This window comes from Dermacentor andersoni, chromosome 6 (genome assembly GCF_023375885.2).
Source record: "Dermacentor andersoni chromosome 6, qqDerAnde1_hic_scaffold, whole genome shotgun sequence".
Lineage (NCBI taxonomy): Eukaryota > Metazoa > Arthropoda > Arachnida > Ixodida > Ixodidae > Dermacentor > Dermacentor andersoni.
The window spans coordinates 60532195-60547468 of record NC_092819.1 but is presented as its reverse complement, the minus strand read 5'-3'; the positions used below and the strand labels follow the sequence as shown (position 1 = coordinate 60547468).

Below are 15274 nucleotides of genomic sequence, written 5' to 3'. Positions count from 1 at the left end.
GGCACTTGTCAAATATCACTAAAGAAGTAAGACATCCGAGAGAAAATAACAATTTTTTGTCGATAGAAGTTTGTGGAGGTGGTGGAAATCAATATTGTCGTTATTTGTTATCAATATTTAGAGAAGTAACATTTGAATGACTGAATTTAAGGTCCGGCACTGTCGGTCAGAAGTCAGAAGGGGCTTCAGGAAGTAAAATCGAAGTCAGAAAATGCGTTAAACATGGCTAAAATGCTTTAGTATGGACTAGGAACGGACCGTAAAATTAGGCATACTACTGTTGGGGTTAGCAGTCCTGCGCATTGCATTTGTGCAGATGCAAGAGTTTATTAGGAGCAGCAAGGATAAAAAGAAAGAAGTAACGAGCAAAAGAAGCAACTGTATGCGCTATATATGTACAGCCGGAGTGCTGACAAAGAGGCACTTCGTTAGTGTTCAGTATACAGGGTTCTTTTTTCTTTCTTTTTTATCTCTTTGTTTACACTGAAGATGTAACAGCTAGCTTCCAGCGGATCGATATCCGCAGACCAAGAACCGTGGGCGGATTCCGAAGATAGTGCTATACCGGGCCGACCCGCGGCGGAGGTGAAGTAGGCTTCAAGCACTCCACCACCTTGCAAAAATAAGCGTAATATATTGGCTCCAAATAGAACCCGTATCAGATATTAAGCTGATAAGAACAAATGCTACACTTTGACCCGCGTCGGCCATGTCTACGTTCGCCCCGCCCTCTCTTTGTCGGCGTTCCAAGCACTTGCGTATCTCCTTTCCTTTCCTTCCGCTCTCCTGTGGTGGCAGTCTCATCGTCCACGCGAATGTATATAAACATCACGGTAAATGAGTCCGTACCTATGTTCGAAGTTCTGTGTCGTATGCTAAAAAGCTTCACTGGTCACCCACTTTCGCAGAGTGGAATGGCTCATGATTCTTTTGTTTTTGTTTTTTAGGGACAATAAAGATTTCTTTGTGAGAAAGCTGTCACCGTGAAACAACTGTCATCTTCGCCTACGAGATCTACGGCAAGGCGGAAACAATGTGCCGCTGCTTAAGCTACGCTGAAAGGACTAATGAACAAAAGATTTTGTTAATTTGTAAATTAGTATGTTAAGTATCAGTATAGGTGCCGTGATTGGCCGAAACGTTCAGTTTAAACCTTCCTCACGTTTGTCGTCACGGCGCATATCGCTCTATGATAGCGGCCGCCTTTTCTGCGTTCCCGTGGCGCTCGCTGTGAATATTACTTGCATCTACCGTCGAAATTCAATGATAAATATCTCAAATTATGTGCAATTATCAAGATCTTCAAAAAATGAGGGTGCTATAAAATGTGACTGCCTTTTTCATTTTAACAACTGCATCTAAAGCACTAATAAAAAGATTCTGTTTATAGCTAAAACATAAGACGAAAGATATCCCCTTCAGTCACAAATTTTGATCGACTGTCGATAAGTCTATGAAATTAACATATTTTTGTCAAGGTGCAGGGGGCTCTTTTGACAGGAAGCAAAGGGGGTAGAATGAATGTTTGTGGGTTTTATGATGGTTCATTATAATTAACGTATATGAAATATATAGATTTTGTGGAGCCAGTGATGCTGCGTTTTTTATAAATTATATTTAAGCACCCACTCGAAATACATGCACAAGATAGTTATTGGCTGCAAGCATTGCCAAAAAGAAAAAAAAAATATCTGTTGCAATTGCTAACAAACGCCCGACGTCAAGCGGCTGAAGCAGAATTTTCAGCTTACCAGAGGCTTAAAGTTCCAGGTCACTTCTTTGCCACCACTACATAGAAAAAGCGAAATATCAGTCGTGAACACAAACATGGCGGCCGTGACTGAACGGTGTATATATATATATATATATATATATATATATATATATATACGAGAAGGAAAGGCGTTAACCAAGGGGCCCAATTTTTAGTAATCATATCATAAGCAGCCAACAAGCTATGGCACTACGGACAACACAGGGGAAATTATTTGTACTTACTGATTGAATTAAAGAACTTATAAAAAATGGAAATGAAAATGGATGAAGAAACAACTTGCCGCAGGTGGGGAACGATCCCACGTCTTCGCATTACGTGTGCGACGCTCTACCAATTGAGCTACCGCAGAGCCAATTTACCACCTACTTTCTTGGGTACTTATGTTTTACAACTAGAACTGACCCTTGGAGTGTTAGTGCCACCACTCACAAACCTTGGCGGCGGTTGTGGTACATCCTTTCTGCCGCAGGCTTCGCGAGTACGTGATCTTTTTTGGGTGAAGGCAAATGGTCAATAAGCCCACATATGCTATGTTAGAGCATCAATGTTGCCGGATTCGAGACCCTCGTTATGTAATAAACGAGAGGAAAGGGAGTTAGTCGAGGGGCCCGAGTTTTATTAATCATATCATGAGAAGTGAAAAATTATGTGACACCAAGGAAAGTATAGAGGAAATTACTGGTAGTTAATGACTGAATGATAGATATGATAAATAATGGTAATGAAAGTGGGTCAATAAGCAACTTGCCACAGGCGGGGAACGATACCACGTCTTCGCATTACGCGTGCGATGCTCTACCAATTGAGATACCGCGACGCCGTTTTTTCGTCCATTTTCAAGGGGTATTTATGTGTTACTACTAGAACTAACCCTGGAAGTGTTAGCCAGTGCCACTATATACTCACAAACCTTACTCCGATATATATATATATATATATATATATATATATATATATATATATATATATATATATATATATATATATATATACACACAGGCCGGCACTCGCTCAAGTTCTGCACTCCTCTATACCTACTAATGCTTACACCGGCGCTCATTTGCGTTCATATTGTTTCTACTCCCACTTGTCGACATCAGCTCACGCTCCCATTCGCGCCCATTCGCCCGCTCCCCGGCACTCGCTCACCTACAAATTAACGACCACTCAAACTCACCGGCCGTTCGTACGTTAAATGGCAGTCACGCTAGTTCATATTCACGTATACTTGCACTCATCGGCATTCATTCAACTTGCACCCATGTTGCACCCCACACCTTTCGTCACTCCTTACACTCAATTTTACGCCTGCGAAATGACTGCGCAGTGAGCAAGAGTTAGCGGTGCACTCGTGAGCGAGTACGCGCACCTATGACGCCGAGCTCTCCTTGCAGCCAAACTGACACAGGACGTAGACGTGTATGCGCGAACGCAAAGCCGCGGATGGCTCAGTTTTAAGACCCTTGTATTGAGCATCCTTCTGGCATGCCATCACCGAATCAATGTTGTCAGCTGCGATCACCATGGCTGTGTGAGCTCTCCCGAAAAAAGAAGCCGCCTCAGTCTCGTCCAATGGGTCGTCGACCAGGCGCGCACGCGGAGGAGGCGATCCGTCCCCGTTGTCACCGTGGACGAAGGGAAAAACAGGATTTCGCCTTTTCTCACCTAGTTCATGCCAACCTCCCGACGTAATCGAAACATGGGTGCTCTGTGCCCCGCAGCTGCGCTCTTTTTCGCGAGCGCTGTGGCTGGTGGAAGAGCCGAAAAGAGAATAAAAGGCGTCAACATCGCACGAACGATACAAGAGGCTTCGCGCGTACTACCATTCCAGTACTGCTCTCGCACTTGAACTATAAGTAGCTGCGCTGGCGATTCTAGAAGGATAAATCCGGTGTTACGCTCAGTTAGTTACGCAGTGTGTTACGCAGTCAGTCAGTTACGCCCCCTATAACTTCCTCCCACACCAGTCTTGCTACACGACGTGGAATGCGGCGTTTGCTCTCTGTATTACTTTCTCATTTACTCATTATTATTATTATTATTATTATTATTATTATTATTATTATTGATTTATTTGTTTGTTGTGTAGTATAGAGAAAGGAAGTAGCCGTCGTACTCTCTATGTTATAGTCTCTCCACAGTAGCCCGTGTAGAATAGAACAGAAAGTATGGTAGCGCTTTCGAGTACTTAGTTCAGAAGACCCAGAATCAAATGTAGCTATTTGCAATCAGTGCAAATTACGCGCCTCTTAAGAGTTTCTATATACGCTTACATCAATATAGGCTGCTGAAATGAATCCAGAATATGTAACTTCTCTTGTGCTTTCCCATTTCCCCGTCACAATTAGCACGCACGAAGTTTGCATAATGCAGTAGCCGGATTCCTCCCGACCCGTTTTCATTAGATTGAAGTTAGTGCTAAGCTTGACCTTTGTAATCAGCCATTTTCTTAATGAAGAGCACTCATTCTATTGTTCGACGCTTTTCTTCGATGACTCGTGCCGATGTTATTGGCATTGGAAGCAAAACGAACCGCTTTCAGAGATGCAAATAGGCTGTAATAGGAAGTCTAGTAAACACGTTCTCATTAAGGACGCAGTGTTGCTCTTGTTACCGACTGCCTTCTTAATCTTAAATTACTCCTTAATGAGGTCTTCCGAGCACTTCGGTCCTTTTTGTGTTCGCTCCGATAAGATAGCTTGTTGTGCAGAGACACGTCACCGCCTGCCCTCCAGAATCTGATGCACTCAAAATTAAAGCGTTAATCGGAACAAGAAACCAAGAAGCCATCGCGTTAGAACACTTTGCCTAAGTCGACGAATCTGATAAGCAAAGTATTCATGTTCAAACTTTGCAATAACCAATCGTCCTAATCTGCGATTCCTGTAAGCGTGTCTATCTATAGGCGGGAACTGCTCGGCGACTTTCACATTTCCCACAAGTGAGACTGCTCAAGCGAACCTTCATTCGGATGTCGCGGGGAAACCCTGCGCAACTGTTAAAGACAATTTTCAAACGATGTTCCAACATATTGCGCATAAAATCGAACCATTGCGCGTGCAGATGCCCTAATTTTCAATACGGGGCATTTGTTTGCAGTGTCACTGCAGGCCGTTACTCGGAGGTTATTATTAATAATAATTATTATTATGTAAACATATACGGACACCCCAAGCAGATAGAAAAGCGAGATAGCGATCGCCTCCTAAAAGGCACACCACGCCCATTTGCTTGAAGAGGGAGAAAACCATGAGAAAGAAGAAGAAGATAAAACAAGGACAGAAACGTGGGGAAATAATACACACTACAACACATCACACAGACACATGCAGAGTATACGAGCATTAGAGGAAGAGAGAGCCAAGTCCCATGGTTGACAAGAATTCGTGCACAGATTTGTGAGCCTTATATCGAGTTGAAGCACGACCTTTTGGAAACAAGATATTGGTACGAGGCAGAAGCCATGTTTAGAGAACTCGCGCAGGTTCGTGTGCCCTCCAAGAGGACAACGGCGTATTGGTGAAAAAGAGCAAGACATAACGGCACGTACATTCACCTCACGCACTCGCATCGTATGTGACAGTTGTCGGGGAATACAAGAAGAAGAAGAAGAAGAAGAAGAAGAAGAAGAGGAGGAGGAGGAGGAAGAAGAAGAAGAAGAAGAAGAAGAAGTGAAGCGACGCTCGAGAGAGAGAAAGAGAAGAAGGCATTCCTATCCCCTGTTCGGAACGCGGCAGTCATCTCTTGATTTACTCCCCGGGCACAGGTTAGCCCAAAATAAATTGTTTTGTCTGGACTCCTTGAACTCTTCGTTACAACATCATTAAGCGCGGTTCGATAAAGATTATGTTGTTGCAATTCGGAAGTTCGCCGCACGACTATCGAAAGCAAAGCTACCAAATTAGGCAGCCTTATTATCTGGGAATTATACAAGTTGCGCCCGTATTGAAAGTCGCGTGTGTTTTTTTTTTTTTTTTTGCAATGTATCTCCTAAGTGAACACACGAAGCTGCAACGTACGTGTGTGCGTGTCTTCCTGCGGATTCCCGCGGATAAACACGTTACTTACATCAGCTTCGACGGACGTTATTGAATTACGGTCGGGCCACGCCAGCGGGTCATTAGTCGCCTTTTATCCACGAGGCCATCGCCGTGTGCCCGAGACCCGCTCTCTCTGTTGGACGCTGCCGATGGAGGACGCGGCCTTCTGTGCGGTTTACCTCATTTCATCGATATCGGTTGCCGCTCCACACGCGATCGCAGCTACAATGAGCCGGAAAACTGGTACCATCGCTGTTATGCAAAGTATCTTCGTCGATCCGGAGTTAATTGCCCTTGGTTTTAATTGAGTTCGTTGTGTTTTCGTCTCTCTGTTCTTGTTCGCTGTACATACCTACGTTGAGGCGAAAGCTTAGGTATACTCTCCTTCACATGCACGATGGACTCTCAAATAACTTGAGAAGCATCGCAACCGGCCTCCCAACAGCAATGCCAGCATTGCGACATGTGGCGTAAGCTACGTGGCCACAGTAAGTAAATCTTTTTTCTCTGTGACTTCGAATATTGTGCATCGTTTTATCAAGCGACCGACTGATATTATTCTGAATACCATATTGAAGCAAAAAGTGGCGTTATGAAGCCTATTAACTCGTATATCTAGCAAATACAACACTTTAAGAACTTTCTCAACTATAGCTACCCTGCGAAGAGCGCGAGTGTATTCGCGCTTGAAAAACAACAACAATATAAGCTAAACACTGACACCCGGCCAGCAAACAGGGATCTCAAGTTTACGCGGGAAACGGAGCATTTAGAAGTAAAAGTAGCACGTTCATGCAACGTGCCAAGTTACAGCATCTGCTTGCATGTTTTGTACCACACACGAAACCTTTGAAACACCTTCTCTACTAACTGAAGACGGGAGGAACCGCTGATTAAGAATTTGGGATATGTCATGTTTCAGGACTCCGCCCTTGTCTTGACCTCCGAAAGAAAGGGTTGTGCACGAAAAAATTGAGGGAGTTGTTTTCAATATTGGTGCGTGCGAAGGCTGTTTACGCTATCCGAGGTGTCACTGGCACTGCGCGTGCAATGGATAACGTTTAACGAATGTTGGTATTATTGTCTACTTCAACAACTGCGTTTGGGGCAAAGTCCCAATGAATAATTAAACCAGCGAACTAGGCGCATATGCAGAGACATGAAATGCACAGGACGATGCTGGTATTGCACTGGCCTTCGTCGCATCGCATGTACTTCTTGTCCGTGTGTATGCGTCTAGTTCGCTGGTTAAATTCATTATTCCCAATGTACGAACTCGCCCACCAGTTAGCTTTACTGCACGTTGCGAATGCGCCACACTGTTCTCCTGCGTGCACGAGTATATGCAACTGCATCAATGAAATATGACATTAAATTATCCGCTCACTGAACAAATGTACTGGCGAACAAGTCTTATATTTTGGTGTCGTGTAGATATATGTATTACTTTGTCTAAGTAGCATATAAAGGCAGACAGCTATTGACACGCTATTATAGGACTAATTTTTATAATATTGCCGCGATAAAGGCGACCAGGACACGCAAGCTGTAGGCAACACGAAAAAAACAATAATGATGTAGGTGTTCGGTCCCTACTCTGGTGTCATGTTTTACGGTGTCACCCTGAACCTTGTGCGGTGTTTGTGCTTCCTGCGTTCGTGATCAACAATTCTATCTGGCACCGCTTTGCCGCAACACTTATTGTGTTGTCAAAGTGTGCCGGTTATCGAGCGAGTTCATTTATTGAAGCATAGAGCTCCTTTATGAGCGACTCCAACAGGCGCTGCACTATTCTCATCGCAGTTTTGCTGGTTTTCAGCGCGCCGTTGACGTACCAACTGCTTGTAGTAATATGCCGTCAAAAGAAGAGCCCTCCCACGCTTAGAATAACTCCCCCCTCTCTCTCACCCTCGCGTTCCATATCCTCGATTCATACATCCGTAATCCTGTTTCCGTCTGCTGCGTTTGTCATCGTTGTATAGTGGCGTTACCAAAGTTTGCAAGAAGCGGCACTTCGAGCAGAAATCCTGCGGCATAGCTTATCCCGCTGCAGATCCGTTACTCTCTGCCTCCCGCGTGCGTGGTGAATAATCTGAGTATTCGTGTCAAACTCGTTTTTCAGAATTTTGCCGTTTCTTACCCCGCGGTTCACAACACGTTTTAAACTCCGCAGCGCTCGCTCTGCACAATATTAGCCAGACTGTGTACTATAGAGATGCAGAGGCAGAAAGTAAGGTACGGCGTGTCGACGTTATTGGTGTATGCACGGAAAACAAATATTCCCAATGCTTGAGAAGTGTGTGATCGTTCCGCCACAGGCTTCGGAGCATTCATTCGGTGTGTGTGCACTAAATGCCACACGTGAAGTTATACCCTTATATAATTGCTCACGGCTGTCTGTAGCTCTGTCCCTGTGATTGGTTACTTAATTTGTTTGATAACTTAACCTTACTCGAAGAACACTGATGTGCTGTGGCGTTCCCTGCTCCTTCGCCCTTTCTTTATCTTCATTCTCATTCGTTGTTGTTTTTTAAGGACACTCCAGGCGCATTTCTACCGTCGCCGTTATCGTGATGTTCCGGATAAAGCCCAAGGGCGATAACATGTTCGCCGCGCGCCATATGCTGTATGTGCCAGTGAAAGCGTGCAAGGATGAGCCGACGATGGCGGCTAAATCTCGCGCGCGCAAAGAAGGAAAGTGGGGAAGTGCGCCATCTTCCGTCGCGCGCAAGGCATCGGGGGGAGGGGAAGGGCGGGGGAGTTCTATTCCGGAGGCTGCAGCGTATGGCACGGTCGCGCACGGACCCTATCTTGAAAGCGATCTGAAATGAGGACAGAGTGCGCACAGTGGTGATAGCTTGGTGTGCGCTGTGTTTTCGCCGCGTCGAAGCGAGAGGCAGCACAAAGGTCAATTCGCCCGCTGCTGCCACGCTTCCTCCCTCCAGCGTTTTGACAGCGGTTTCCGCGATCATCGTGTGAAGTGTGTTCATGTTTGCTTGTGCGTGCGTGACACCATGCTTGTTAATTCAGTTAGTACCCGAATGTTTACAAGTTTATACGGCCAATAAAACTACTATCCCTATTTCAAATAGCTGTCTATTGATGTCATATCGTAATCGATGCTTCGCGTTTCGTTCGAAACTGCGACGTTTTTGCTCTGCTCTTCAAGCAGGTGGGCATGGTGTCCCTTTGTGGGAAACTCGGTATCACGCTCGTTGTGGTGTTTCAGTATGCTTACACCAATATTAATAACGATACCTTAGGTTTCTCGAACTTTTGCTTATTCTATGTTTCAGCTAGTACGCGCAAAGAAAGTTGCTTTGGGGTTCTTTATACGTAAAATTCATTGGGCATTCGAACTGAGTAATACACTTGTTACGCGCTACACCAAGTATGTGTGCACAGCTCTATTTTCATTTTAGTCTGTGTCATATAGGCCCTCCTTCAGTCACCTATATTTCTTCCCCTTTAGCCATACGTAGGATATCCTACCGTTCATTACTCATTACGCTGGCTACTCTTTCCATCCCTCACTTTCTCTCCACCTCACTCCTCTTTCATCAACAGCTCTTGCAAGTTTTCTGTTTGTCGATTGCGTTGTTGCACGCGCTACTCCCAGCTGCTTTGTCCTCTCTGCGTCATAGTAAATGTTTGTATTCTTGCCCTTTGATTCCGCCACTGCCCACTTTCTTCTTAGCAGAGAAAGCGTCAGCCATTAGGGCCAGTGCACCGCGCAGCTTGTTTTCCCGCCGTTCCCGAGGACAAACACTAAGACGGGAATAGCCAACGTGGCCATCTGAGAGCACTCTGCTCTTGTGGTTCCCCATTAGGGCGTCTCGCAGCTTAGGCAGCCGTAGCAGGATCAAAGAAGGGAGCAGACACTTCGTGGGTTATTCAGCACATGCGTTCGCGCGCATAAGCGTATTAGCTGCAGGCTACTGTATGCTTCAGCGAAGAAGTTCCGTGCAGCTTGGTGAAGAGCTCGTTGAAGCGAGGTACCTTGGCGTGTGTATGTGTAGGCTAGGGCAATTCCACTAGACGTGCCGAACACAATACATGACGTCACTATATCGGGCATCAAAGTTCCTGTCGCGGGGTATTTCAGAACCAAAGTGTATTTGAAATAATCGAAAGCCACTTTTTAACATTGTGATGAACAAAAATGGGCACAGCTAGTCTATTCATTGATGTAGCTTAACGCTCGAAAGTAATAGCATTAGCTAGCAGAAGCGGGGTAATAATGGGTTCAGGAATAATTTGGACTACCTCGTATATTTATTAAAGTGCACTCAAACCTCGCAAGTTCACACTTTCCGTCCATATCGCATTGCGGCCGTTGTGACCGCAAGTCGAACCCGTGACCTTATGCACAAAAATTAGGCTACCGGGCCGAGTACAGGTGTATTGTGCCTCGTTTTCGAGAAAGCAAGAGACTCGTCGAAATGATACGTTACTGAGTTTGGTTTCAGTTTTCTATAATTTGAAAAAAAAGTAGCTTATATCATACAAAAGAAATATATGGCGCCCCTTCTTGGTTATAACGAGTTATGATTACAATTAAGTCTCACGCTTTTCCGGTATCTTACAAACGGCATTCGACAACACCATCTCTTGCCATCTGTTGGGATATCCTGAAAACGGTCGCACGGCTAAGCACGAGTCGTGGGATTAAATCCCGGCAACGGCGGCCGCATTTCTATGCGGGCGAAATTGAAAAACAGCCGTGTGCGTAGATTTCGGTGCACGTTATAGAACCCCGGCTTGTCAAAATTAATCGGGAGTCCCCCACTACGGCGTGCCTCATCGTCAGATCGTGGTTTTGGCAAGACCCCCATTCACAATCAAAACGGTTAAACGCAAGTCTTATGGACTTTTTGTCCTTGATGCCATCGTGCTATTTGTCACTTGTGAGGGATAGTATTGAAGGGAAGTCACGTAACTTGGCTGAGCCTTCGTAAAATGAAAAGAAGACGTAGTTCGTGATAATCAGCAGCGCATTGCCTCCCCAGTCACGCATCAGTGTCGACTACTGACTAGTGGAGGGGTTCAAAGGAGTTGCAAGCCAATAAAGCCATACTTGTTTCCTTGCGTTCACATGTAGTTAAAGGAATCGCCTTCCTTCGTTGACGATAGCCGACCTTTTTACTTTTTTGATAAACTTGGATGTGAAGAAAGGCGTCAGGGGCAATGTGATCGGAGGAAACGATGAATACAAAATAATAGTCGAGGAACAGTTGGCGGACCTTGAGACTCAACTCGTACAGGAAATGTCAGCGACACTGCACCTGACGCACTGGTCTAAAAGAAATGCACCGAGAATGGCGAGGTAGTGCAGACGAAGGCATTCCCTCGAGAGACTGAGAAGAACCTTTCAGTTGTTCGTCTGACTCGTCTGTGGTGCACGGAAAGAATAGACTACCTTATCGCAGAGAACGCCAGTGAAGAGACGACCTTCAGCGCCTCGCCCCGTCGCAACGCGCACATGGAACTTGGGCAAGTTCTCTGCTTCACTTGCTTTTGATCGCACGAGCCTGCTGTCGCAAAAACTCTGTCTTGTGGGACTAACGGCCGGACGTCTCTCGGTTTGCTTGCTTTTCTTGTGCATGACTCTCGCCTCCGGCGACGCCTACATTTTGTTTTAACTTTTTTAGATCGCGCACACACTTTTTTGCTTCGTATCGGCGCTCCTTCGCTTCTGCTGTCTAGACAGTGCACAGGAGGTGACTGCTCTTCGCTGGGCGCGTTATTAGACGTGTGAGGTGCCGTTGAGGTGGGAAGCTGGCCGCTTAATTCTCGTCACATGGAGACATAAATATCTGGTTGCTTCGTTATGCTGAGCGCATGGTTCCTCTATACAAACAGTGAGCCCTCGTGTAGCCTGTTTGCTCACGGAATTGCCGCTCTACGGGCCCCTAAAACCGGGTGGTCTCAATTCGAAATATCAAAATTTTTTTTTCTAGGAGTGTTACAGTGTAACATCTTCGTCTCCCTTGAACTCTCTTCTCTCTCTACGTTTTTTTTTTTCGTGAAATGGAGGTAAGACTAGCGTCGTAAAATTATCGACGTACCACGTGCAATGCACCACGCATGCTAAACACGTGTACGACGTGTGTTAGCATGCGGCATGACTAATTTTACTGCTCCCAGTTGACTGAGCGAAACCTCTCTAATGCATAGCAGTTAGCGCTCGTACCGTACGATAGGCAGTGGCGTCGATAACTAGGTGAGCCACCAAACAAATTTCGCTTCTTCTGACTACCGCACAAGAAATATCCTCTTTCTTCTAACGTTTTCATTCTTGTGTTTCATGTCTCATCCTCTTACACTTTCGCAAGGTAGCCAAACAAACGTGTATCACGTTAAGCTCCCTGTCGTTTGTTGTCTTATCTCTACGTACAAACACGAAAAGCCGAGGTAATGTAGCTGCCTTCACTACCGCGCCTGTATCTCTCCATACTTCCCGAAACCATCGCTCGCCATCATTTAAACACAATAAGACAACGCTACGTTTTTACCTCTTCTTTTGACCTCCGCCTTACCACAGCGTCTTATATTTCGGGCTTTTTTTTTCCAACTCCGTAACCCTTTCAACTTTCGTCGGTCTCATCTGTATTTTATCATTCAACAAAGAGGTCGAGTGTCAACCACTGAGGATGAGGCCTTTCTACGCTTACTTTCTGTTTTGCCAAAGGAAGGAGAACCGAAGCTCTCCAGTTACAGTGTGGCCCAGGAAACGAATCTTCGTAACCCCTCTCTTAAACCACCGTTCTGCAGCTGAAGCGGAGGCGCCAGTGTCAGAAGCTAGAGGCTCGGGAAGGAGAGAACCATTTTTAAAAAGCCGCTTGAGGTAGACATTTGAGAAAGATTTACGACGGTAATTCAAGTGTATCTGGCTCCAAAGACCCTCGGCTTCAGCAATGCGTTGCCGAACTTATAACCCCTTTGTCTTACTTAACGTTCCTCAGTGTCGCCGTTATAGATATTTGTCGCCATGCCTCTTTGTGTTATTGACGCTGCAAAGTTTTTTTTTTTTTTTTGTCACCACAGTTCTTTTTTGCCTACCTAAGGGAAGTATTTAACCAATGACCTCAAGAGATTGGTGTTCCTAAATTTTTTGCAATAAATAAAGCAGTGCACGAAGAATAAAATAAAAATGCAAGAAGTAAATTTTTCTCTCCACTTTTCATCTCGTTTGCATAGAATAAATATCGCAGAAACGTTGGATTGCTTCTCGCTGCTTTCTCCTTATCTAAAAAGGCTCATTACAGGCCCTCTCGTCTACGAAAGTGCCATACGCGATCTTCACGGATGTCACGTTTTCTTTTGTCTTTATTTTTATACCGAACCCGTCAGACTTTCCGGTCGGTCATGATGATATTCTCAGTTGCCGGAGCGGCGTAACGACGTCGCGAAACGCTCGTGAATGTTTTCTTTCTTCTTTTATTCTTCGAGGGGAATGTTTTTTTTTTTTTTTTTTTTTACCGCGGGCGCGTTTTTCTGCTTGCTACCACCTCCTTGTTTCTGTCAGTTACCACGTCCCAAAAGTAAACTAAGTGTCATCCAACTGCGCATGCGCGACTTCACACACGTACACAGATGCAACTGTTTCCTTTTTTGACCCTAGTCATCGATGTTATCACAAATGAATGCAGCGTGAAATGTGCGTCCTATTTAAACGCACCCTTTGATTTTTTTCTCGTAGAACGAACAAACAAAAAGAGAAATAAGCAAAAAAAGAAGGCCACACCTATTGCATGCCGTTTACTTATTTTTTCGCCTGGGGACCATCGTCATCGTCTGCACTTTAAGTAAACCTTCTCTCTCTCTCTCTCTCTCTCTCTCTCTCTCCCTGTCGCGCATTTGCTATGTTGCCAAAAAAAAAAGAAGAGTCGTTTAATACACCACACCAAAACGGACAAGAAATGCGAACACTGTCTTAGCGTCAATACCAGTAGCGCGAGGGTGTGCGCGCAGACGGACAAATTGTAGTTATTCCTTCCAGTATGCAACGAACCAGTCAGTTGTTGGTTCAGCGCCTGTCCTGTGCGTGTTCTGTGTTGCCGTTGTTTGTGCTGCTTTTACCATGAAGATCAATCGACTGGCGCAGCTTTGCACTATCTTAGCCATGGCGTCCTTGTACGCGCCGCCCAGCGCGTCCTGCGCGTTGAGCTGTGATTTATGGGGCCACTATGCACGCTACAAGCTTCCAAGAAGCCCGCGAAATCGTTTAAAGCTGGTCTTTCCCCACCATAACTCCGTTAGTTTCATTTCACGGTCCGACGACCAGAAGACGCATTCCGGTAGCGCGCACCCCACAGCACTCCTTTGAAAACCGTTCAATACCTTAGCACATATTTTTACTAGCCAAGGAGCTGCCTGTAATGCATTTACTCGAGTACACACCCTGAGTGCAAGCTATGTGGACACAGTGATCTATAGCGCACCCACGAAGAAGTGGCGGTCGTGGTTTGCGCCAGACCTCCCCCCCCCGAGTGTCTAGCCCGAGATGCTGCCTTGAGGGCAAAGTGCGGCATCTTTGTGTAACGACGTTCTACGTGTGGCGAGTTCTATTGATTGCAAAGAATATTTCTCAAATGTATTACTACATTACACATCGCTACCGAGCAGGCATTTCTGTCCCGGCGCATGTCATTTTCTTTTTCACAAATAGAGGAAGAGACAGCAAGAAATAAAAACTAACTATAACAGAAAACTCGGAGGACGCTTAAGCTTCACTTTTAAGAATGTAACGTGATGGCGTTATCGGGCCCCGTTGACGCCGACACCATATATTCTGCAACACGGGGGCCCAATAGAAGACAATGGTGGGCCGATCTCGGAGGCAGTGCAGGGCAGAGCATTCGCTCATACCCCCGTAAGGCAGAGGCTACAAGCAGTGACTCGTCAGGGGCTCGTGCCCCCGTGAGCAAGGAAAAATGGGTTTGTGTTTGAATTTCCGCGTTACAAAATTATGGTTTCTCGCATGTCCAAATTATTTTATCGTATATTCAAATTACAATCTGACGCTGTCACCAATGTACGTTATGTGAAAGGCGGATTTTACGAACTGTCTAACGCATTTTACTTGAAAAATTGAATTATTTCAGTAACACCTATGCGCCACGCGGAGAGCCTGCGGATATGCTGCGATACCGGATATGCTGCGACTTGACGCCCATAACACTATTGCCAAAGACAAAAAGACAAAGACAAAGAAAAAAAGTGGACAAAACGAACCATTCAGACAACTACAGTTGCCGAGGGCATGCCTCATTACGTTCTGTTTGTAGCGGAAGAAGTAAGTTCCCACCTTAAAAAAAAAAAAAAAACAGTAGAGAGACTGCGATTGCGGAGTTAGCTGGTTCTACTTTGCTGTATATACGTGTTTTTCCTTCAATAAACTGCTACCTGCGATTAAGCGCTCGTGTTGTCAGTTTCTTCGGCTTATTGCGTGTCG

At 45.4% G+C, this 15274-nt stretch overlaps 1 pseudogene; it reads right to left on the bottom strand.

Annotated features, from left to right (window-relative positions):
* Positions 1 to 531: 531 nt before the first annotated feature.
* Positions 532 to 711, bottom strand: LOC126523090 (U2 spliceosomal RNA; annotated as a pseudogene).
* Positions 712 to 15274: the final 14563 nt, after the last annotated feature.